The 25,605-nt window shown below is 41.2% G+C and overlaps 1 protein-coding gene across 2 annotated transcripts in view; it reads right to left on the minus strand.

Annotated features, from left to right (window-relative positions):
- Window positions 1–25,605, minus strand: part of LOC111865566 — a 566,968-nt gene that overhangs the window by 390,203 nt on the left and 151,160 nt on the right. The window contains exon 1 of one of the 2 annotated variants that reach the window (XM_033751867.1): window positions 22,827–22,887. The exons of the other annotated variant lie outside the window; for it this stretch is intronic. The gene's annotated coding sequence lies outside the window, so the exon portion shown is untranslated. Of the gene's footprint in view, window positions 1–22,826; window positions 22,888–25,605 lie in introns of those variants that run through there. 2 annotated transcript variants of the gene reach the window in all.

Here is a 25,605-nt window from a genome sequence, read left to right on the forward strand (position 1 = left end):
GGTTCTACTCAAACAGAAAATAATATCACTATTGAAAAAGAAACAGAGAATTGTAATGCAAAATCGACATAGTTATGACCTAAAGAAGTAATTAAATTCACGATACTGTGACATGAAGCCCAAAAGCCAGAATAGTGGACTAAAAATAGACTTTCATTGCTAGGCAACGACTCGGTAAACACATTCTCACAGCAACGAATAAGCAAGCAACAACTGATTAACTTCCGTTGCTATGCAACGTCGCGGTAAACAAGCCTCATCAACAATAGAGGTTGTTTTCTACGTGGTTCGTCCCGAGGAGTTATCTTGAAGACAAGTGGCGCTACAGTGCAGTAAACGGTTTAATTGTGGAGTGCTAACTAGAGAGCAACAGAAGCTGAAGAATCTCCATTGCTAATATTAGTTACCAAGAAAAGTCCACTGAAAGCACTGCAGAGGAATAGCCACTGTGGAGAGCGGCTACCAAGTTAAAGACTAGTGAAGCCAGACTGAGAAGAAATAGTATGGAGTGACTTGTAGTGTGGAAATCAGCAATAGTGTTATAGCTATTTGTAGTTACGACCTGTAAGTGGCCAATAATTCTATTCATCAGTCCAAACCACGTCTATAGGCACTAATACATGAGGCAATATTTAAGGAGAGACAAAATTTGTTCTGCACAAGACTTTTGTAGGGTCTGTAATTACCTACGGAAGAGAAATATGGCACATAAAAAGGAAAGAAAAAATGTGCTCCGAATTTTTGAAAGAATGATATTAAGAAGCATTTTTGGCTCAGTTAAGGAAAATGGTATGCTGACATCAGCTATAACAATGAACAATAATGAACGAGATATAGTGAAAGTGAACAATATAGGGCGGTTGAGATGCCTGGGACAACTTTTCCGAATGCAGGAGCAGGACCCTCGCAAGAAACTAACTCTACGTAAACCAGAAGGTACTCAACGAGTAGGCAGATCTGCTATCAGGTGGCTGGATTCGGCTGAAGAAGAGTTCAAGGAAACGGGCGTTAGAAATCGGAGACGAAGTCACAGAATCGGGGGCAAAGGCGAGCAATTTTAAAAGAGAGCAAGCTTCATCCTGGACTTTAGGGCCCACAGAAGAAGATAAGAAAATGTGAAGTAATGCATGAGAAATTACAGGGAACCCAAAACAATTCCATAATGAGAAGTTTAAAAATAAGAGCCGACTGTCTCGAAAATGTGGAGGACTCGACGTCTCATAATCCTATTGGACTCCATGGCCTGTTACAAGAATAGCTTTACCTTTTAAAAAAGTAAAGTAAAGCTATCCCTGTAACAGGCCGTCAAGGCCCATAGGGTTGTGAGACGTTAAGGGTTCCACATTATCTTGACAATCGGCACAGAGATGGCGGTAAGGTTGTCAGCCTTACGCGCTGGCCGCGCTTCACTCCCCAGGAAAATCATTTTTAATTAATTCCTGGTACTCATTTCTGTTAGAGGCTGAGTAAACCCCAGGGCCTAGTACGGCCGGAAGGATTAGGTCAATTGAAAAAATCCAACCTTATACCTTACGAAAATGCTTGATTGTACCTAAAGATAAACGGTAATATCTACATATAAATTGAATTCTTGGAAGTGGAGTGAGAAAGAATCCACTCGGTACTTTGGTCTCCAGTAGGCCTATTGTACCAATCCCGGATTACAGACGAGTGTGAAACATTCGATAGAATAAAAATTTTGTAGTGAAAACCGAAATACTCGGAGAAAACATGTTGCAGTGCCACTTTATTTACCATAAATCCCATGTGACCTCGGATGAGACCGAAGCCAGTTATTAATTGCCTGAGCTACAACACAGTAACATTTATATGCTTAAAATTGTCAGAACTCATAATTCACTGACAGTGTAACAGAGCCATCTGCTACATGGACCTAAAACCGGAGAACATAAAACTGCAGAACAAAGGGTGATCCCCAGCACAAATTACCTTTCCACAAACCTTACACCACGAGAGGGGGAGCTGTTGCAGTTCATCTTTGGTATGCATCCAGTGTATAGGGCTGCATTTCTTTGGCTTTTGCCCATAGAGCAACAGTTCCCATGGAGTGTTCTCACAACACGCACTTGTTGCTCCAGTGTGTGATTAATGGGAACCAGTATCACATAATGTCCGTGTCTCTCAGGTTCCCTTCATCGATGTAATTCACACAGCAATAGACTTTACTGAAACAGACACAGACCAGCGTGGTTCCTATATCATCCATGTCTTAACTAGCTGTCCGTGCGGATGTACCTAGGATATTCTTTGTAATACTCTGCAACAAGTATAATGAGAAAAGTCAGAGTTGTTCCTATTGCCTTGTTTCGCAACAAGTTGCAACACTCGGTGAAACAGGCTATAAGCTTGTAAACAAGAGTATTAGAACGAAGAAGATGCTTTTACAATGTCTAGCGCAAGGGAGGCAAAGCTGAAGACAGTAATCCAGCGCAACATGATGATGAGTGGTCACTTTCACGCTTCATCGCCTTTAACCCTCAGGAAAAAGTCACACATTTTCATCTGATAGAAAGCTCTGGTCTTCAGACTGTTCTTGTTAGTAACAATAATAATAATAATAATCTTATTTATTTACGTGTTTCTTTAACAGTACAAATGCCAATCACAAAGTGAGCAGGGGTAAAGAAGAGGACATAGATCACACACAAACAAAATACAAAACAAATATCAATTGAATAATAATAATAACAACAACAAAAATAAAGATTCAATTAACATAAAACAGAAGTTTTCATTAAGAGTGAGAAAAGCAAAATATGTACATTTACAACGATCACAATCACTGGAAATAGGATGACTAAAATAAAACATGACAATGAGAAACAATTGAAACCGATGTAAAACAATCATAATTATAATTATAATAATAATTCAATCATATTCTATATTTGTTTACGTGCTTATACAACAGCCCGAGAGTTAATTATAAAGTAAGAATAAGCAAAGATGGAATAAAATGAACGCATATATACAAACGAAAACAAAACAAATCAGTTTAGACAATAATAAAAATTAAAAAAAAAATCAATTCTGCCAGCCAATATGGGTCTGGAAAATAACGTATACACATTCATATTGTGTACAATTAATAACTGAATCTGAAGAAAGCGTTGTTGTAAAATACGATTAAGATAAATAGTTTCGGTTCCTAAGGCGCCAACCCCTTCGGAACTGATCTCAAGCTACGTATCTTACAGAAGTTGGCAGGACTCCTTGAACGGATGATCAGACATAAAGCGGCTACCTACACAGCACAACACAAACACAGAAAAAGGCAGATAGACATCCATGCCTCGAGTAGGATTCGGACCCATGATCCCAGTTTTCGGTCGAGCGAAGGATCTTCGTACCTTAGTCCGGCCACTGTGATCGGCTCCAGACAGAATTATGACTATCAGTTCTGTATATTTTAAATAAAGGCTTTTTATTGCGCTTTTTGCTTAGTTCGTTTCCTAACTTTCACTTCTACTTAATTCTCCAGTTTTCTTACGTCAGTCTTGAAACATAACCTTGTAGGAGGACGAGACGTAAGAACATTCTAACCTCTTACCTAAGGACATCGTCATCTGAATTTGTGGGAACATAAGAGTGTGTGATTCATAAATAAGTGTACACAACTTTGTTTGCATAGCTTCAGGTGGTTCACCTGTTGCACTCCGCTTCACAACATTATCACCTGGCAATAAACAGTTTCTAATAACCTCGGCACCATACCCTAAAACACTTAAAATACCATTAAGTAGACTTTATGTCAATTACACATACTTTCCTCTCTGCGTAAAGCTAAAGTGAGTGGTCATCAGACAAAATTGTTTCACCCCTCCTCAATTCCACAACGTATTGTACCAACAGCTGTAATCTACGCTAGGGTTGTACAAACGTCTCGTAAGACGCAAGTGGCTTGTATACGTCAAGTCATCTGTTCTGTAATTCACAACAACTATCTCACATCTGCAGCTCAGAGAAATGAAAACCGTCTGTGGCTGCTGGCTATACAATCGGGTCTCGATTCCCACAGGACGAAAATATCTTTTTTTTATCAATATGTCCAGAGCAGCTCTGCGTCTCTCTCCCCCCCGTATGGGACTCTTTCCCCGTGATTAAAGGGGAAGAAGGTGAAGCTGTTCATTTACATTTACACCTGAGGATAACGAATGGAGTGTATGGAGTGTTACTTCTGTTCACCCATACACCTTCATAATCTGCTGATTAGGCACAGGGAAAATTTATATTTGCATTAGAGAATTGAAACTACCTTTTCAAGAAATTATTAACTAAAATGGGCGATACCAGGAAAACAGTCATTTTAGGTACTGTTCATTGTATGAAGCCGGCTTTTATCCCGTCTTCAAGAGATATATTGTCATTGCAGTGACATGTGTTTTCCTTCCTGTAATGCTTAGCATACCGAAAAAACAGAAATCAATATGGCAACCAACCTCAAGAGAACTGTAGCAACCTTCCCATGTTACAGTACAGACAATGTAATGTTGCAAACGTAAACCTAATTTGTCCTTTATTAATGAAGATTATGCTACCGTGAGAACCGATCTCAATGGCCGCGAGGTCTAAGGCACGAACTGTCTTCTCTCGCTCGGACCCTGAGATCGTAGGTTCGAATCCCATTCAATTCATGGATGTTAGGTTATGTGTATGCGTTTATTCTATGTTTCTGTTGTCCTGTGTGTAGGTAGCGGCCTTGTGACGGGCTGATCACTCGCCCGAGGAGTCCTACCGTTTGTAAAAATGATTACGAAACGGAATAAGAGGCCTGATCCATGAATGGGCTGGAAGAGCCACTGAAAAAAAAATGCTTCCGTGAGAGTGGAATCACTCTTCTATGTGCTAACAGTGCAAGGGTTACGCTTCCTTCTTGACAGGATTCTTACTAGTGAAAACCGAAAGCTTGCTGTTTTTATATATTTCATTCCAACTGTTATAAATAAATTAACCTAGGAACACATGGCTCGAGATACAAACCTGGGTTTTTAAAGTCATACAATTTGGTCAACCCTAGCTTCATACTGCTTCCTACGCAACGAAGCTACATCGGAACCCCTTACACCAGTGTGTAGGCCCACATGAAGAGCAGTCTCCCGAAGGGAATTGGCTTTGTTTTATATTACTTGTGCAGGCAAACACCTATCTTCAAGAGAGCAACATATTACAGAGGTCAATATTGCCCTCTATACATCAGCATCAATTCGAGCTGTAAACTGAACATTCCTGCTACTCAAAANTGAGGCGTTAGAGACTATTGTTGGGCGGGAAATATCCTTAGTAATTTGGCTCAGAGGCCTCCTTGAGGCATGAGGTTTTTTTACGTGCCGTAAAGCTACGACACGGGACCCACGGCTTAAAGTCCCTCCCGGAGGACTTGTTCCCTGAATTTTTCCTCCCTTAAAAATTCCACGACCTCCGCCGGGTTTGAACCCGCGTACCTTGAGTCATGAGCTGGGAACGTTACCCCTAGACTACGGAGGCCGCTATCTCCCAAAGTAAGTAATATTCATACAGAAGAACGCCGATTGTCCGTATTGCCAATTAACCGAATCACGGCAAACAGGGAATGCGCCTGCTAAATAAACGTCATTGTTGGATTTAATTGTACATTGTTGCCCAATCTGAAATAGGGCAATATAACAATAATATATAATGTAATACGAGGCCATAAAAATAAAGTGACAATTTACGGAAGTAATATCAATATAAATTAATTTGGATTTCTAGACGTTAAAGTGATAGAAGTCTACATAACTCAACAACAAAAAGAAAGACAGAAAGCAGTCTTCTTGTATTTGGCACCGTGTATATGTTGTGTTAACCGACGTTTCGGAGAAACGTATCGCCTCTATCTTCAGAGTAGAAGGAAAAAATATAAGAAATCAGCAAGCGAAGAGACCGTGAGAACCGGTAAAAGCAGTCTGCTTTTCTCCGAAACGTCGGTTAACACAACATATACACGGTGCCAAATCCCAGAAGACTGCTTTCTTCATAGTCACCGCCGTGAAAGCCTCAAATCTTACAACAAAAAGAAAGTAACTATCAGTTACCAAAAACTGATTCACAAGTTCTGCTCATAAATACTGGCCAAATCAGCTAAAAACAGCAGAAATAATCTACTGCCGAGGTAAAAAAATTCTATACTTCCACTCCCCAATACACCTTCGTGGCATAGTGCTTAATTAATTAAGCACAGGGCAACTTTACTTTTTACATATTTTTGTTGCTTTTATACATTTTTTGGTAGGTTACTTTAGGATATTTTCAGCATTGCAGTTTATACAGCTCCGAATAGATACATGAATGATAAATTCAAAACAATCTGGATGATATCGGCCGTGGCATGACTGCAATAGTCTTCGATTTTTTTCCAGAGACGCTGAGGAATATCACAAAAAACTTCAGTCAGTATAGCGGGTTTTCAGATGTACATTCAAACAGACCACCTCCTTAATACAAATCTAGAGCGATATTGGTAGACCATCCTGTCCGGCAACTTTTGTATCAGACTGTCCTAGACTGTTTACAAGATGAAACTGTAACAAAACACTGAGTTATTATTTGTCACTACACTCTTTCTTGTACTAAACTGATCTGTTATTATTACAAATTTTTGTTTTTCGCTTATTTGCTTTAGATACTTATAACAATTGGCTTCTGGACCCTCCATTGTTAGTCTGCTTTTTACCCCTTGTTGTGAAGCAATCGATCTCAGGTTAATAATCTTAGTTCTCAAAGAAGTTACCTCGTTCCACCCGTGTCTCATGTGAGACCGACAAGGCTGTGGCATAGACGTTTTCTACGCAATATTCATACCAACCCTCATTAAAGTCACCGACTTCTATGTTTTCAGACGTTGGAAGTAGAACACAATGGGAGCTACTGCCCTCCCATAACACCTCTGACGATGCGTCAGCTTCACAAAGTGACGCGGATTATCTCGTCATCGCCAGGAAGTTAATAGATTATACTGTCATGTCATCGAGTGACTACAGACAGAGTTTTGATTGGTAATCAGATTGACTTAACGGATATTACGCGTAACTGCTATTAGTTATATACTTTCACTAATCTACACACTCTACAAATAACTCACGCACACAACAGATCTTCTCAATTTGCTATATCTTCACGTATTCGTTGCTCGATAGCGGTTTCCAACAGTGGACGTTCTCCTTCCTCTGAGTGCCCGAACTGTCCATGGCATCAGCTACCAACTTTTCACTTCTCACAACTATAAATCTCAACCGAATCAACCACAAATCAAATAAAAAACTGAACTACTAGTCCTCCTTTTATAACCCCGGCACGAATCACACTGAAAACGCACTTTCCCTTATTACATATTCTCTCGTTGCAGGGAAACGTGTCCACAGAGCTGTTTCCTAGTAAAGGCTGTTGTACTCTCGCCTGTTTACACAGCCGTTACTTGGCAATCGGTATCCCTGTCATAATTTTTTAAACGTGCGGTGGGACCACAATCACCATACCAGAGATCTTGTTTAACAAACAAGATGTATCTTCTGTAACGTTCACTACTTAAGGTGTGCCATGCCCTTGAAGATATTTCAGAGTAGCCACAGGAAATTATAAGGAGAGGAGCAATACTACAAACTTCGGGGAGAGTCTGCATCCACCACCAAACAAAATAGAAATGTTGATGTTCCGGAGACTGTCTTCATCTTCAGAGACTGATGGAGAGAGGCTGTCTCCGAAACGTTGGACTATTACCCCACATCAGGTCGTCTGAGGCCTTCGAGTATTTAATTAAATTCAACCTCCGTGAGATCTTCAGTTTTTTATTTGCTTGATATTACTTGACTTAGCCTGCCATGAAGGATCAGTTCGAAACTTCTGTATTTTACCTAGGCCTGAAGAGAACACAGTGTTTACTCTGGTTCAGAGCACTGTCTCCTAAACTGGAGAACAGTACCTCCTCCTGAATTCACCTCTCCAGTGAAATTATGTTCGTTCTTTCTGCCAAGGGTTTCTGCAGTTTGAAGATGATCAAAGACGCGCAAGGCGTTGTCGTCTGAGATACGAAATCTACTGCACATGCGCGACAAGTTTAATGACAGGTTGCCTCGTGCAAGTTGAAAAGTAGCATACGCAGTAGATCAGAGGCGTGCATTCAAAAGTGTGCGTCCGAAGATTATGAAAACCTACGGGGATGCCGTTACACTAAAGTAATCAAGCTCTTTGATCAACAGATCTGTCAGTCATGTGACTGAAAATTATTGAAAGAGAACGTTAGAGGTGGACAGAGAATTTTATGGTTGAAATGTTAGCAATCCTTAGCATTCGGGACGGCTGGCCTTCAAATATCAGTCCGGAGACCAGTTATTCTGACTTAGGTCTTCGGTGTCTTCTCCAGTCGTTCCAGATAACTGTCACTATAGCGCCTCAAACCGGCCACGACCGCTTCCTTTCGTATTCTTTCAAAATCATAATTAAACTGCGCAGTTGTATGATCTAAGCTAATTACCTAACAATACATAAGTAAATATTGTCACAAATTAAGGGTGACTATAGACGGAGTATGGATTGGTGAATGGATTTATTGATCACTTAAACACACCACTCGGAACAACAAGAAAATATACCGCCATCGCTTATCTTCACACTTTAAATCTTCTCAGTCTGCAGTAGTCGTTTCCTGGCAAAGGTTTTGAACATAGAAATTTTAACAGCTTCACTGTAACTACAGCACGCATAAAGTATTGTCTTCACAACCGGACTTTCAACCAACTACTGGCAACTAAATGGGTCGCCCCAATTGTCTTCAAGATAAATCCTCTGCATGAACCAAGTAGAAAACACAGTTCCTAACAGTAACTCTATAGTTGTACAGACGTGTGTACAGCGCCGTTGCATAGCAACGTCTGTTGTTTCGTTTTTTTTTTTTCAAGATCTTTGCCTAGCAAAGGGTCTATACGCCATAATGTACAAGTGAAATGTAAAAAACAAATAAATAAACAAACAAAATAAAATAATCTATTCGTCTGTATGAAGTTTCGCATCTATATTTTATAATGGACCAAAAATCTTGCTGCCGACAAATCAATTCATTATTTTATGCGCTTTTTTCACGTCAACTGAATAAAATAAAGGCATATTATGGAAATAATTTCTGCCTGCCCGTCCATCCGCATAGTTCATCACAGGAAATTTTGATTCAATTTCTCACGAAAATTACTGCTCCTTAAAGTCAGTGCGGATTTGCTGCTCACAAACCCAGGATAGTTCTCATCAGTGGGCAAGTTTTCTGTGCAGCATTCAGAGTTGCTTCAGTACTCAAACACTGCAACAGTATGTATAGTTTGATAGTAAGGATTAGTATCAAATCCATCCTTAATTTCAAGGATCTCATAACTGAAATCGCCATGTGGTTACTCGCCTCTCTCTTCCACACTACATCCCATACACCGTGCAGGATGGGACAGCGGTAACTTGTGTGGCTTTTATTTGGCCACTGGCCTACACTTTGGCGAAGATACTGTTGTAACTCTTGAGATCTTGTAGCTGTATATCGGAAACTGACAATACGAAGACATTGCTTTAACCGACACGGTTGCCAAGCAAAGTCTATTATTAGAACTGTTATAAAGTCATGCGAGGATTCAAATGTTCAGCACCACTAGCATATAAGCCAACCACTGGGCCTACTTGACAGAATACAGACCAAATCGCATAGAGCTATAATTCACAAATATTATAGTTTCGCTTTCGGGACCGATGTTCAGTGTCGCGCTGAAGTTTAGTCCGTACATGCTAAATTATTAAAAACACAGCAAACTCTTCCGACGGTATTAGTTTAAGTAACGAAGATTATATGCATGAAAATATTCATTTTAAACTTATTTCCTTCTTACAGACACACATTCTTTTGTGAGAAATTTGTTTTTAAAGAGTTTGTTATGATTATTGACATTTTTCTTTCCTCGGCACTACAGCCCCAATGGGCCTAGGCCTACCTCCATGAACTTCTCCGTTCACTTCGGTTTTACTAGATCTTAGACATATGGTAGGATTCCCTGGGCGGGTGATCAGCTCGTCGCAAGGCCCCTACCTGTACACAAACATCCATGCCCTGAGTGGGATTCGAACTCACGATCCCGGCTTCCGAGCGATCGAAGACAGTGCATGCCTTAGACCGCAGGGCTATCGTGACCGGGCTTATTGACATATTAACCACACATAAAATATATCCATAGATGATATATAGCATCGGGTGAGAAAATGGATTGTGACTGATAAATCTGAAGGGAAGCGGAAGGGGGCAGCCATCGTCTATTTCTGTATCGTCCCTGAATTTACCTGGAGGAACTTAGAAAGGGAGCATATTATCTCAGGATGGCAGATTTTGTGGTCCAGAATAGAAATCGGAACCTCTCGAATTTTATGTACTAGCCCTAACCACTACAACTCACATTTGGTTCGATGTTTTACAGAAACATTTTGTTGTCTGCACGCCACTGATCCTATGCGTTGTACATATGTCAGAGTCTGTAATAAGTTAATAACATAGTTAATCCCAATCGCAGCGTGGAATGAGCGGCTGCGTTCAATTGCTTGCTTTACTCCTCACCACGATAATAATTATTGTGTGTCTCCATGCCCCCCTGCTGCAGGGCCTCTTTCCTTCAACCAGGTGGCTTTGCTTTGTGACGCTGCCCAAAGCTCACTCAAGATAACACAGCGCCCCTCCCAACCTGCAGCCCATTACAGGCATAGCGGCACCGAACTTGAAACCCCCATGCGACACGTTCTTCTCTTGATTTGCTGTCTGCATCTTCACACGAGTGTCTGTGAGGCTAAATGCAAATGCAAGGCTGATCTTATCGGTGAATTCAACGAACGGCAACCAAGATCCTACGATTAACACGACTCTAAACAATTGTTTTATTTTACTATGCAGTCGTAAATGCTATGGTTACATCAATGAAACCAAAACCAAAATTAATGTTTTTTTTTTTTTTTTTTTTTTTNTGCTGGAAAGCCCAAGGCATCCTTAACTTCTGCCTTGGTCATTTTCACAGTCAAATCGCAATAAATCTGAGAAAAATGTCCATGTCACTGACTGGATATGAGGCTATTAGAGGCGATTGGGAAACTGTTTTGACTTCGCAGTAAAGAGAATAGTCCCATCACTAAAGTGAATGAACCCCGGTTATCCACGTGTGTTAAGAAACACATGTTTCATGGAGCCGGGATAGCGCAGTCGATGTAGCGACTGGTTAAGGGCTGGACGGTCGAGAGACTGGAGTTCGAGTTCCGGTAGATGCAAGATGCTTCTCTCGTCCACGCCGTCCAAACTAGTTGTTGGGTCCTCCCAACATCCTATGCAATGGATACTGGGACTCTCTTTCCCCATGGGGTAAAGCGGCTGGGGCGTCGAGCTGACCACTCACTTCCAACTAGTATCAATGTCAAGGAAATATGGATCTATACATCCACTCCCCCATGCGCAATCATGGCGTAGTGCTTAATTAGTTAAGCACAGGTACAACGCTTCACTTTTACAATGTTTCATGAAAATCCGGCAATCCATAAAATGATTCAGAAGCTATTATGAGTGTACATTTTGTCCATATTTAAATAAATGGGCATGGAGCATATTGATACTTCGTTAGCGTGGAACAGGTACAGACTCGTGATAAATATATAAAAGTTGCAAAATAAACAAAGTAACTGCATGAAACAGAGTCTTTTAGAAGCCAACAGTCACTCAGCTACTCAAGAAACTTCCCGCCCTTTATGGAGCTGGAACGTTCATTACCGTGTTCTCAAGAGTCTGTACAAAATAAGGTAAACCGGCTGAAAGAGTGAACGAATCAGGAATATTATGATATACACGCTCACATGCTGATTCATTATTTATCGCCTGCAGTCTTGGGGCAAGGACAGAACCCCGGCTTGAGAAGGTATGAGAAGCATTCAGTTATAAACTAAATGAGTGTGCACATTCTGAAGCTAAGCGTATGGTCAGCTGCTCATCAAGGGGATGTCAAACAGTGCAGCCATTTAGAGTACAGCATGACTGATCCACACACAATCACTGCCCACTAGAACGAATCCGTGTGATGGATTGTCGTTATAAGCAAATCGATTCATCTAAAAGTTAATGTCCCACACCTGGTTCGACCACGAAATTGTGTCTACCTTGAGATACTTCTTCAAATACAAGTTCATTCCTTAAGATAAGAACAAAATGAATAAATGAAATGTAACTCTACTATGAATTACAATAACGTTATGTTTTTGATGTAATTCAATTCTATACTCGTACTGTTTACAACAGCTATTTCCAGAATGCATTTTGGGTGATGCTGACCATTCAAAAAGCATTACGTCAACAACCCTGGATGTAAGCAATGGAATCCTTGTTACTTGGAAAAATGACCAAATGCTTAGCTCTATTTTCCTAGTTCTGATCTTAAGGTCAGTGTTTGACATTCTTTCACATTAAGCCATTATTTACGTTTGTACAACTGTGGTCTTGGTACTCCTATGGGTACCAGAGCGACTTCCTGTAATTACCTTAAATCCTTATTTTCAACATTCTCATTTAGAAATGTTATCTGTGGGTGTTATATTCTGAATAGAGTAAAAATACACTAGCACATATGACAGACATAAAAGTAATTATTGTTGATTATAAGAAAGTTAAAAAAGTACTGTGGCGTATAGATACGTTGCTGGAGAGCGCAATCGAAATAGACATCAAGACAACAACCGTTTCTAGGCAGCGGCCAGCAAGCCAATGGACTGGCTGGAAAGCGGCGTTTTCTGCGCTGTAAGTGCCGAGGGCTGCGCACACAACAATGGAATCAGCAACAGAGAAACAGTGTTTTCTGTGCAGTCCGTTCCTAGGTGTTATAACAGGGACAATTAGTGAGTGAAATGCAGAGTTCACGTCAGTGAATTTTCTAGACAGCGCAACTGTGTGCAAACTTACGCATTATCTTCCGACTCGACTTGACTGGAGCAGGGACTCAATCTTCCGCCTGTGTCCGCATTCTTATGGACATTCATTATATAATACTCTTGCCCGCGCCATAGCTCAAGCGGTGGGTCGCTGGCTTCCCACCGCGGTGGCCCGGGTTCGATCCCGGGTCTGGTCAAGTGGGATTTGTGGTGGACAAAGTGGGGCTGGGGCGGGTTTTCTCCTAGTACTTCGGTTTCCCCTGCCAATATTCATTCCACCAAATTTTCCATCATCATAATCACACGGGGCAGGCTACAATAGGCCAATCAGTGGCCGCCGTGCCAAGTGGACCCAGTTGGACTCCACCCCCCACTAAGCGAATAATACTATTACGATATTTGTTGTAATTCATGTAATAATTTAGCAGATTAATGACATTTCAGAAATATATATTAAATGAAAACAGTAACACATAAATGAATATGTAAAGATTACGAAATAATGCTACAGAAAAGGGAAGTGTTTAATAAGCACAAAATATATGTTAAAGCTCCGAGGCAGTAACAACTTAACAGACTGAGCAGCACAGTCTGATCACTTGACAAGAAACTGCTAACAACAACTAAATTTTGTGAACTTAAAGAAATGTATGACCGCGCGGTATAAGGCATGAACTGTCTTCATTCGCTCGAACTCTGAGATCGTCGGTTCGAATCCCACTTAAAGGCATGGATGTTTATGTGTGGTTTTATCCTGTGTTTGTGTCGTCCTGTGTGTAGGTAGCGGCGTTGCGACAGGCTGATCACTCGTCCAAGGAGCCCTCTCGTCTGTGTAAAACAGATTACGAAACTGAAGAAAAGGCCAGGTCCTAACAAAGAGCTGTAGCGCCATTGATGAATGAAACGGAACGTAAAAAAGTCAGGTGCCTGTTGAGAACAGGCATAAGGCAATCGACTGAAACGTACCACAGACTCGATCATTATTAGCGTTGTAAACACAACGCGCATGATTATTTACATCAACGCCGTCATTCCCACATGTATTCCTCTGTCCATATACAGTAACATAGATTTATATATACAGGAACATAACTATCACAGTCATCATGCATCATCGTCACCAATATAACTCTATATACGATGATGACGGCTATTAATAGCTATTTAATTAAAGAACAACAATAATAATATTCCAAGTAATTAACAACTTCAAGAAATATTTTACAAGTAAATCAAAGGAAATGAAAGATGTAATATTGTTGAATATAACAAAAAATATGGGGGAAAAGAATATCTGGCCCATTTCCTCTTAGTTTGGACGAAAAATTGATCTCTACGGAACAGCCGTACCGATGTCTGAAGTCTTGAGATAAGAAGTATGTTAGTGGCAGCTCAGGTTCCGAAAATCAATATAAACTCTTTTAAGAGAAAAATTTCGAAAGACGAAACAGAGGGCAAATGCTGATAATGTAAGGAATGTGAAGACCACTTAACATAAGGACATGATAAAATCTGTACACATTTGCATTACTCCATATGTAAAAAGAAAATAGCCACTAAAACAGCATGAAACTGGTACTCACATGCCCCTGTGGCTGCAGGTGAACTTGAGGGTACAAGAGTACTGCGGAATCAAGGAGGACAAGAAGAGAGAGATATTCTGGCGAGTAGGCCACACATAAAAACATGAAGAATAAGGCTGGAGCCACACGAGCGCACAAAATGCGTCCGTTGTAACGAACGTCGTGACGACCGTTGTAGAAATAAACAAGAGAGGCGAATGCTACGCTTTCTTCTGGCTCCATTGCAGACAAAAAACTACGCACCGCATTCTGCAACTGTGTGGTGTCCTCAGCAACGTCCGTCATAAAGTACGTTTGTTGCAACGGATTATTTCGTGCGTTCGTGTGGTCCCAGTCAAAGACAACATCAATAACACTTGTAAGCATCTCTAGAAGATACCTTTGCTACATGTTTTGGCCTTCAATAAGGCCATCATCAGGCAATTAAATTAAACTTTTCGTTACTGAATTGCATGTTAAATATAAGTCGCAGTGCTAAACTTCCAAGTATATACAAGTAATATATAATACACAACAGGATGCATTCATTAACAAAAAAGAAGAATAAGGTTTGGCTATTGATAGATGCAGTAATACTCTCAGACAGGAATGTAATAAAAAAAAGCAGGCTCTAAATAAGAATTTCAGCACAGAATTTCAGCGAATGTAGAATATGAAACGCTTTGTCATTTTGGCGCTCATATGAACTAAAGGGCTAAAAAAACATATGGATGCAATACCAGGAAAGAACTCAAGAGGTTCTCTATAAGAACATCTGTACCGGAAACATTGCACTTAATGAGGAAAGTACTAGAACTTAAAAACTTGGTGCTGGGTTTCACCACTGCTTCAAGAACGGTAGTACCAGGAAAAGAACCCTATCATATGAGAAGATGACGATGATGATAATAATATTAATAATAACAATTAAATTCCTTCGAGTGCTTGCTAACAGAATGTAGGTTATAAGGAAGAGGTAAAGTTGTCCCTGTGATAAACTAATTAAGTACTACGCCATGAAGACGTATGGGGGAGTGGCTGTATAGATCCACGTTTCATTGACCTCGGCACTAATTGGAGGTGACTTCAGTTTCACGCTCCGACCGCTTTACCCCGGTATCCATTGGATAGGAGGCTGGGTGGGCCCCAGAACCAATATGGACGACGTAAAGAAGAGAAAATTCTTGATCTTATCGGGGCTTGAAGTCCGACCCCTCGGTCGTCCAGTCCGTAGGCAGCTACTATACCGATTGCGCTGTCCCCGCTCCCGTAAATAGGCTTGTAATAGGCTAAAATAATAATAATAACAACAACAAGGGCACTCTGCTTTCGCAAGCACACCCTTAATATACAGTGCAACGTGAAACCAAAGACATCGAAATACTTCTTGGACCATTACTGCTTCAGCGCATGTGTGACTACAGAAATGAAAAACGTGAATTGAATGCTAAAAGCTTCTCTTCCTCTGACACACGACAATTCGACTTAAATCGTCAGGGGAAAGAGCGATGAACATCCTCTGCACGTATCCTAAAATATTACACCTTACAGAGATGTCTGATGAACAGGCCGATATTAACCCCCTCCCCCCGGCCCTATTCTTCAACACTATTATCTGCTGCTACAATGGATGACGTAGGATCACGTGGTATCTTTTCTTCCCAGTTCTCACGCATATTACAGCCACTGGATAGCGGACTGCAGCATCCGTCCACGAGTCCGCGCGTGCCTGTCACTTTACACTGCCTAATCTCAAGTCAGCGCAATGAAGATTCGACATCTGAAATTTGCTCGCAGTTAGTGGCCAATGGAATGGACGGTCTAAAAACTAACTCCATGGAACTCAGCCTTTGAAGAGTCACCAGTCACTCAGGACGCGCCATAGCTCAAGCGGTTGGTCGCTGGCTTCCCACCGCGGCAGCTCCGGTTCGATCCCGGGTCTGATCAAGTGGGATTTGTGGCGGACAAAGTGGCGCTGGGGCGGGTTTTCTCCGAGTACTTCGGTTTCCCCTGCCAATCTTCATTCCACCAAATTCTCCATCTTCATAATTACCTGGGGCAGACTACAATAGGCCAATCAGTGGCCGCCGTGCCGAGTGGACCCAGCTGGACTCCACCCCCCATTAAACAAAATAAAAAAAAACAGTTGCTCAGCTACTCAAGAATTTTTCAATATTTCAGGGAACCCGAAGGTTTGTTACAGCGTTCTCCAGAGCCCGCCACTGGTCCGTATACTCAGCCAGATTAATTCGATCCACAGCACCCCATTTCTCTAGGATAAATTTTAATATTATCCTCCACTTAGGTCTAGGTCTTCCTGGTTGTCTCTTTCCTTCTGTCTCCCCCCACCAAAATCCTATATGTATTCTTCTTCTCCTCCCCAGGCGTGTTACATGCGATACCCATTTCATCCTCCTTGATTTTATCATTCTAATTATATTTGGCGAAAAGTACAAGTTATGAAGCTCCTCATTGTGCAGTTTTCTCCAACTTCCTGATACCTCATCTCTCTTCTTTCCAAATTCTCCTCAGCATCTAGAGATGCAAAATAATGCTGTGTGTTTCCGAGTCAACCAATAATATGAAACCTCTAGATAGTGAAATGTAAAATAAGTATGGTTTGTATTTAGCCTCCTAACTTAAAATTTGTCTCGCCATATGACGTACAAGCCTTGACAATTTATTAACCGGATCCATTCCTAAATTGAACTGCCCGGTATTTTTTGTCATATGCCACCTTATAAAGGTCCCTGCATTTATTTCCTGGTACTCGTACCAATACGATAACACCGTGTAACAACATTAACATGTTATGTTACGATGGCTCATGTGTACGTTTCGGAAAATTCTCGGCAGGGCTCTGGTCCCGTCGGATAGAACACATCTGCAGAGGGGCAAACGCACCGGCAGCGATAGAGGCCACCTATGGTGCATGAAGAGACCAACAGAGGGAACCGCGGTCACGGCCACCTATCTCACGTCATTCTCACATTCATAGTTGCTCCGAACGACTAAACAAACAACTTTTGTTGTCCTGTGTCAGCAACTTTTTCGTTATTAATTGATTCAGTCTTTTTTATTAACAATATTATAAACTTATACTTTCATATGATGCACCTAATAATACGGATGATAACACTAAGCTGTAAATATTGGGACGGTAGGAGGCTCAGCGGTTGTCAGCAGGACGTGTTGTTATTCAAATGCAAGACCAACGGGAAATCAAAAACATAGTATTGAGGAGGGCGTCACACAGAAATCCGAACTGTTAATTCCCAAACCGTATGCCAGAGCCGAATGAGCATTTTATTTTCCATACCGTTTTATACAGGGCCGGGATAGCTCAGTCGGTTAAGCAACTGGAAGGCCGAGTTTCGATTCCCGGAAGGGGAAATACATTTTTCTCTTGTGTCCAGACTGACTCTGAGACCCACCCAGTCACTTATCCAATGGGTACCGGGGATATTTCCCGGGTGTGGGGCGGTAATCGGCCAGAGTATGAAGCCGAAAGGTCGCGGGTTCAAGTCCCGATGAGGTCATTGGATTTTTTTCAGTTGACCTAATCCTTCCAGCCGCACTATGACCCTGGGGTCGACACAGCCTCTAACAGAAATGAGTACCAGGAATTAATTAAATAATTTTCCTGAGGAGTAAAGTGCGGCCGGCGCGTAAAGCTAACCTTACCACTATCTTTGAGCCGACTGTCTAGACTCTAGATCAGCTGTGTCAAACATGCGGCCCCCGTAGCCACAAAGTGCGACCCCTCAACTTTTAGAGCTAATTGATATTAAAATCAATATTAAAATTTTAGTAGAAATATTTTTTGTAAAGACAATTTTCCAACAGACCACAACACAAGAAGACTCACACAGACATAAATTAGCAGGCTGCAGGAAATTAATGTTTTGCTATTTCTAACATAATTTCTTGTGTAATCTCTCTTTTTACATATTGAAAAGCTGTTTGATACTTGTCAAAAATGGCGTTCTCGTGCTTCTTTAAACTGTAAGATGTGTGACTTTAGGTAATTATATTGAAATTATTCATAAATAATAAATAGAATTAAATTTCCTTGTATCAAAATCTAATGTATATTTCCATTTTGAAGTGCGGCCCTGGACTATTATTTATAGGGCTGAGGTGGCCCTCTGTACAAGGTGAGTTTGACATGCCTGCTCTAGATAATGTGGGACCCTCAACGTCTCACAACCCTATGGGCCTTCACGGCCTGTTACAGGGATAACTTTACTTACTTTTATGAAGCTGACCACTCACCTACATCTACGGCCGAGATCAAGAATAATGGAGCTACACCTCCACTCCCTCATGTGCCTTCATGGCGTGATAATTAATTACGCACAGGGACAGCTTTAAATTTTTTACACAGTTTTACGTTATAAATAAAATAAGTGTAGGATCAGCTGAACTAATTTTTTGCCTTTAAACCGGTTCACTGTATGAGAATGGCCCTACGCAGAATGCTCCATAAAATGAATGACGGACCTGAGGATGTTATCGAGTCATTTTGTGAGAAGAATATCATAACCATCACGAAACTAATGCTGTAAAGTGTGGAAACACAGGAAGATCGAGTGATAAATATTATAGATCTATTTCTATTCGGAATACAACGTAAATATTCGGAGATATTTTTGAAGCAACTCTGCCGTCACTATATCTACGTAATGACGCATGTTTATTTTGTGAGTTAACGATCCCGTGTAATTTCCATCGCTCCATAAGCTTATCCAGCCGCAAATGGAAAGATGAGTATGAAGAACCAAACTGGAAAGAAGCTGCAGCTAACATCCAATTCAGTATCTCTAGATCTGACCGCCTCTGTGGTCTAGTGGTCAGAGTTCCTAACTACAGATCCTGAGGTCCGGGGCCCGATTCTTGGCGCTACCAGATTTGTACTGAGAAGTAGTGGGTCTGGAACGGGGTCCCATCAGCCTCGTGATGATAATTGAGGAGCTATTTCAAAGAAATAGCGTCTCCGGTCTAGAAAACCGAAATTAACGACTGTGGGGATTCATTGCGCTAACCGCGTGACACCATATATCCGCTAAAAGTTGGCACTAACTTCGCCAACAAGCGGCGGTCGCTCGGTCGGTATAGTTCGCTTGTGGACTACAGGGAACGCAGTTTAATTTTTATCTTTTTATTTTCATCTCTGAATCTGTTTAGAGGAACTGGGGAGAACTACGGAAAACATCTCTACTAGGACACTCAAGCAGTAACCGAAACTGCAACGCCGTCATTAGAAGTAACTTCGTTAAGTTCGGCGGACTGGACTTATGTACCTCAGCGTAAGATCCAGTGATAGGCTTTTGTTATTTCTATTTTAAACGTAAATGTCAGAGCGCGCTGAGTGGGATGTCCGTTAACGCGAGCATAGCGAGCACACAGGTGGGCCCGAACCTTTGACTGACAGCTGTTCTTGTTGGCGAAGCTAGTAATGGATGATGCTCGCTAAGTGACAGCGCAAACACTCCGCTGGCGCGTGTTGTGACGAGTCCAGGAATGTCAGTTCCGTCGCTTCAGTGAACACACACTAGCTACGTTCTACTCAAGTCATTTATATGCTGATAAAAATACCTCTCATTTATTTTTTGAATATGTTACCTGCTCTGGAGTACTGTAAAGTGTTTAATAACTAAATGTAATACCAAGTGTCTTCAAAAATCAAAAAGTAAATATCGTATGAAAAACAAGAAGGGTAATTTAATGGTTTACTGAAAATATTAAGTCTTCTTTCTCAAAGGCATGTCTTTCTCTTGTTTCATGTCTTGGAGTTTAGCTGTGTGAGTAAAACGCCATTAGAATCAACCATCTAACTCCAGTTTAATTGTTCCTACTAACTTCCCATTTATTTTATAACACAGTGCGTGTGTCCGCATATGTAGACAATATGTATTCACTGACAATTCACAGGTCATAACATGCTTCGCAATAACGTCTAACACTGTACCGGATCACAGAAATATGTATTTAACATCACTGTCACCGGTATCAGTACTGCACTTCGTAACCATAACTTTGCATTAACGTCAGGACATTAGGGATGCTGTCTTATTCAGTATTTAGTATTCAGGGGGTGGGTTTCCCCATGCACCGCGACTGATAGTCTATTGTACGTCTCCATCCCCTACTGGTACTGGTGCTCGCTATCAGCCCCTTTCTGCCAGCGAGGTTTCTAGGCAGTGGTATCTAATAGTCCCTTTCTGTCAGTGAGGTCGTCCCTCTTCTGGCAGTGGTACCCAATACTTCCCCATCTACCGGAGGCATTGGAAACTACTTGGGCGGGAAATTTTTGGCCTAATTTAGCTCAGATGTCTCCTAGAGACATGAGGTTCTTTTACGTGCCGTAAATCTACGATACGGGACCGACGTAAAGTCCCTCCCGGAGGACTTGTTCCCTGAAATTTTCCGCCCTTAAAAATTCCAAGACCTCCGCCGGGTTTGAACCCGCGTACATTGAGTCATGAGGTGGGAACGTTACCCCTAGACTACGGAGGCCCCTAGGGATGCTGTCTTACATAGTACTTTTTACTTCTTCGTCTATGGAATACATATGAGGAAGTAGTACTGTAAGCGTGGAAGAAAGCGGTCTCGAGATTCTGGGGGACTTGCACGTTCTCAGAACCTATATTGATAGTTTTTGTAACGTTATCTAATTTTTTTTAATTGCTAGTGGGTGGGACTAAGTCCCTTGTACTGCAGCCACTTCTGGCCTATTGTACCAGCCCCAGATGATAGGTGAGGGTGATTGTGGAGCAATTTGTGGAATGAAGACTGGCAGTGGAAACCGAAGTACTCGGAGAAAACCTGCCCCAGCACCACTTTGTCCACCATAAATCCCACTTGACCAGACCCAGGATCGAACCCGGGCCGCCGTGATGGAAAGTAAGCGACTAACCGCTTGAGCTATGGCGCGAGGCTCGTTAACATCTGACCATTTCGACGGTTTGCATTCATATTCGATTATTATGAGTTAATTCATCATAGGTCAGAGGCCAACAAATATTAACATTCTACCTAGAAAAAACACATTCAAATAGGTCCCAGAAAACAAAATGTTGATTTCCTCGAAAATAGCTGCACCGATATTTACTAAATTTCACCAGTTAATGGACATCATAGTCCTAAATAAAACTGCATCGGGAGTGTCTTCAGAAAAGTAACGGTACTCGCGAGAGGGGTGCAATAATTTACAGAGAATCAATCGAGTTCGTTTCCGTGGTAACATAGTGAAGGTCAATTGTACGTGCACAGTCTTTGTATTGATTTCCCACTTTTCACATACTGTGACTAGTATGAAATGACGCCCGAAAGCTGGAATAGTGAAGGCAGAATAGATGCTCATTGCTAGGCAACGACTAGATAAACATATTCCCGCGGCAACGAATACGCAAATAACAATCGAATAATTTCCGTTGCTATACAACGGCGTGGTAAATACGCCTCATTAACAATAGGGGTTGGGTTTTCTGTGTGGTCCGTACCGAGAACTTATCTTGAACACGGCTGGCGCTACAGTTCAGTTGAGGGTTTAACTGTGGAGTGTTAAGCAGCGGATAACGGGAGCTGAAGACTCTCCATTACCATGATTCGCTACCATGAAACGTCTAGTGAAGACAGTCCAGAGGAACAGCCAGTGTGGACAGCGGTTACCAAGTAAAGACTAGTGGAAGCAGACTGAGAAGACTTAGAGTTGAGTGATTTGTACTGAGGAAATAAGCAATGGTGTTATAGTTATTTGTAGCTACGCCCTGTAAGTGGGCAATAAACCTATTCACCAATCCAAACCCCGTCTATAGTCACTAATACACAGTACATTACTGTCACATGATTTGCACTGATCCCTTACTGTGTCACATACTGTACTTATTACTACATTACAGTATTCTGATAGTGAAAACCCCGTATCAAGATCTTGACGGATTTACTCGTTTTTAGCGCCCTTAGATATGGAAAAGTGATTTCTGGAAAACCGTCGATCTGTGTGTGTGTGTGTGTATGTATGTATGTGTATATATATATATATACACACACACACACACATACATACAGAACAACGGCGATCTAGCCAAGTGCACATATTTTCATATATATATAAGGTAAAACAATCCCTGTAACAGGCCATGGAGGGCCATAGGGATTCTTCTTAATTGTACATTCGCTATATATCAGTTATAATTTAGCGGCTTGAGTGGATAATAATCTGAGTAGAGAATAAAGTAATTACTGATGAACATTACTGAAATTAAATTTAAAACTTTTAGGTTTTTAAAGATGCCCCATTAGACATACCTATGTTACTGCAGAAAAGTTGTTCCAGTTTCCGTTACGTGTATCAGAGTTTACTCTTGGCCTCATGACTGCCATATACCTGTGTCAGCAGATACGCATGGTTTAATGCGCACGCGTATTCGTTTCTTGATCGGATTATCGTACGCAACATCAAATAGATATTATTACATGAGTAGCATCTCTTTTCGTCAATAGAAATATCCACTTCTCTATGCCGATAAATTCGAAATTTCTACCTTATATTCCTATAAAATTCCTTTCTTGCAATACATGCGTATATTCTCTTACTTCCATGCTACCATCTATATAACTATTATTTAAAATGCAAATATCAAATTTTGAAATATATCCATTCTTTCTGGTACTTCCTATGTGCTCTTTGCAACACACACCACGTGAGCTACTCGCCTAGTCAACATACACGCACCTCTTCACGGCAATTAGCACGTGTCAATTTGCTTATACGTGTATCCTTATACAATTCGATATTTAAGGACATGTATTGTGAACAGTAGGATTATCACTAATTCTAGAAGGAACCCTCAAATCTGACGGATTATAACATATGATATGATATATATTGTCGTCGAAGTTAGTGCCAACTTTAGCGGATAGAATGTTTCATGTGGTCAGCGCAACGAATCCCACGGCCGTTAATCTCGGTTTTCTATACCGGCTCTTAAAGGAATAGGGTTTGAGGGTTCGGACTGGATTGATCTGGCACAGAATTTTAAGTAGTGGGGCGAGGTTCTTTCAAAATGTAAATGAACCTTACGATTTCATAAAGTGAGAAAATATTTTGACAAGCTGAACAACTATTAGTTTCTCAAGAAGGATTCTACCCCATGGAGTCAGTTCGTTAATTACTACAGCCAGGATAAATAATTACTAGCTTCACAACCACGAAGCCTACACAAACTGCCCGAGTGTTCGAAGAGGGAGGTCGGCTTCTGTGTTTACATGTCTACAGGTAAAAGATTTGGGAAAGTGTATTTGGACAATATTCACAACGTGTCGTAATACAGGAACGTTTTGATTTATGTTAGGGGAGAGCTTACTTTTGTAGACTGAATTTATGCGACTGAATTTAATTTAAACTAGAATAATTAAAAAAAAATATTGCGTTTACAAAGGGGTATTGTCTATGTTTTTAAATACTTCAATAATATTCATTTTAGCTCAAAAATGTGAAGCTATATACTTCATAACTTGTACTCTTCTCCGAGTACAATTAGAATGATCAACTCAAGGAGGATGAGGTGGGAAAGGCATGTAGCACGAATGGGGGAGAAGAAGAATGCATATAGGACATTGGTGGGAAATCCAGAAGAAAAGAGACAATTGGAAAGATGAGGGAGTAGTTGGGTGTACAATATTAAAAAGGATCTTAGAAATATAAGGTGGGATGGTATGGATTGGATTGATCTGGCTCAGGATAGGGACCAGTGGAGTGCTCTTGTGAACATATTAATGAACCTTCGGGTTCCATAAAATGCTGGGAAACTCCTGAGTAGCTGTATATTTGGCTTCTACTCAAGTAGGCTTCAGCTCCATATGTGAGTAAGTGAATACAGTATACATCAGTTAACAGCAGGCGTGAACTGCAGCGCAGATATGTCAGAAGGGTATTTAACGGCAAGCAAGTTTAATGAACTTCAAAGAACTGCCGGCCCAACAAATACGGCGCCTACTCAGAAAGACCTACCCCTCCTCCCGATGAAGATGAGACCCATTTTCAAAACATATAAATTGTCTTGGAACGAAAAAAAAAAATATTGTAATGGGTCCCGACGGGACTCTAAAACAAGAATAATTATGTAAGATCTGACGTTTTCACGGCGGTGACTATGAAGAAAGCAGTATTCTGGGATGTGGCGCCTTGTAGATATTGTGTTAACTGACGTTTCGGAGGAACGTATTGCCTCCATCTTCAGGGTAGAAGAAAAAAGAAGAAAATCCGCGAGCGGTTTTCTTCTTTTTTCTTCTACCCTGAAGATGGAGGCGATACGTTCCTCCGAAACGTCGGTTAACACAATATCTACACGGCGCCACATCCCAGAAGACTGCTTTCTTCAAGAATAGAGAACTCTACTGGTAAAGTTGTGAACTGTATTAGGAAGTATACCCTTCCCGATCTTTGTGATTCGTTTAAGAAGAGCAATGCGCTGCGGTACGGCAGCATAAAAATGCGATTAGCAGCAGCCGTACATCATTACGTCAACTTCGGGATCTCGTGTCGTATAATTAAGAGATTTGTTTATCGAAGCTTACACGGTACAGAAAATAATGGCCTCCCTGCACGAACACGTCATAAAGGGTTTCGCACGGCGAGGGCACATAAAACAGTTATGAAGAATAACATAGTGCTCGCCTTATGGTCATATGTTATTAAGGTCTTACAATCAAAATGAAAGGTATGCTAAATCTCCCGTCATCCTCGCTTAAGAATGCAGACCAATATGTTACGAGGTGGCTTATCCGGTTTAAATTTTTAGGTACGATAATAATGAAGACGAAGCTGGATCGATTTATTCACCGGGGACATAGCGGCTATGATATATTTTCCTGAATTTTAATCAGTACGCGAAGTAGCGAAATGGCTGCAATTACCACCATCTCGAGACACGGCATATGTCGTCTCACCATTCGCATTTATTTATGAAGAAATCTGACGGGACTCGTTCTCACACTCTTCGCCGTTCTACAGGCTCATCAATAACGGATTATTATTGTTATGAGGACACAGAAATCCCTCGCGAACAGCGGGTTTTCCACTTGC

Source organism: Cryptotermes secundus, unplaced genomic scaffold, assembly GCF_002891405.2.
Source record: "Cryptotermes secundus unplaced genomic scaffold, Csec_1.0 scaffold836, whole genome shotgun sequence".
NCBI classification, from domain to species: Eukaryota; Metazoa; Arthropoda; class Insecta; order Blattodea; family Kalotermitidae; genus Cryptotermes; species Cryptotermes secundus.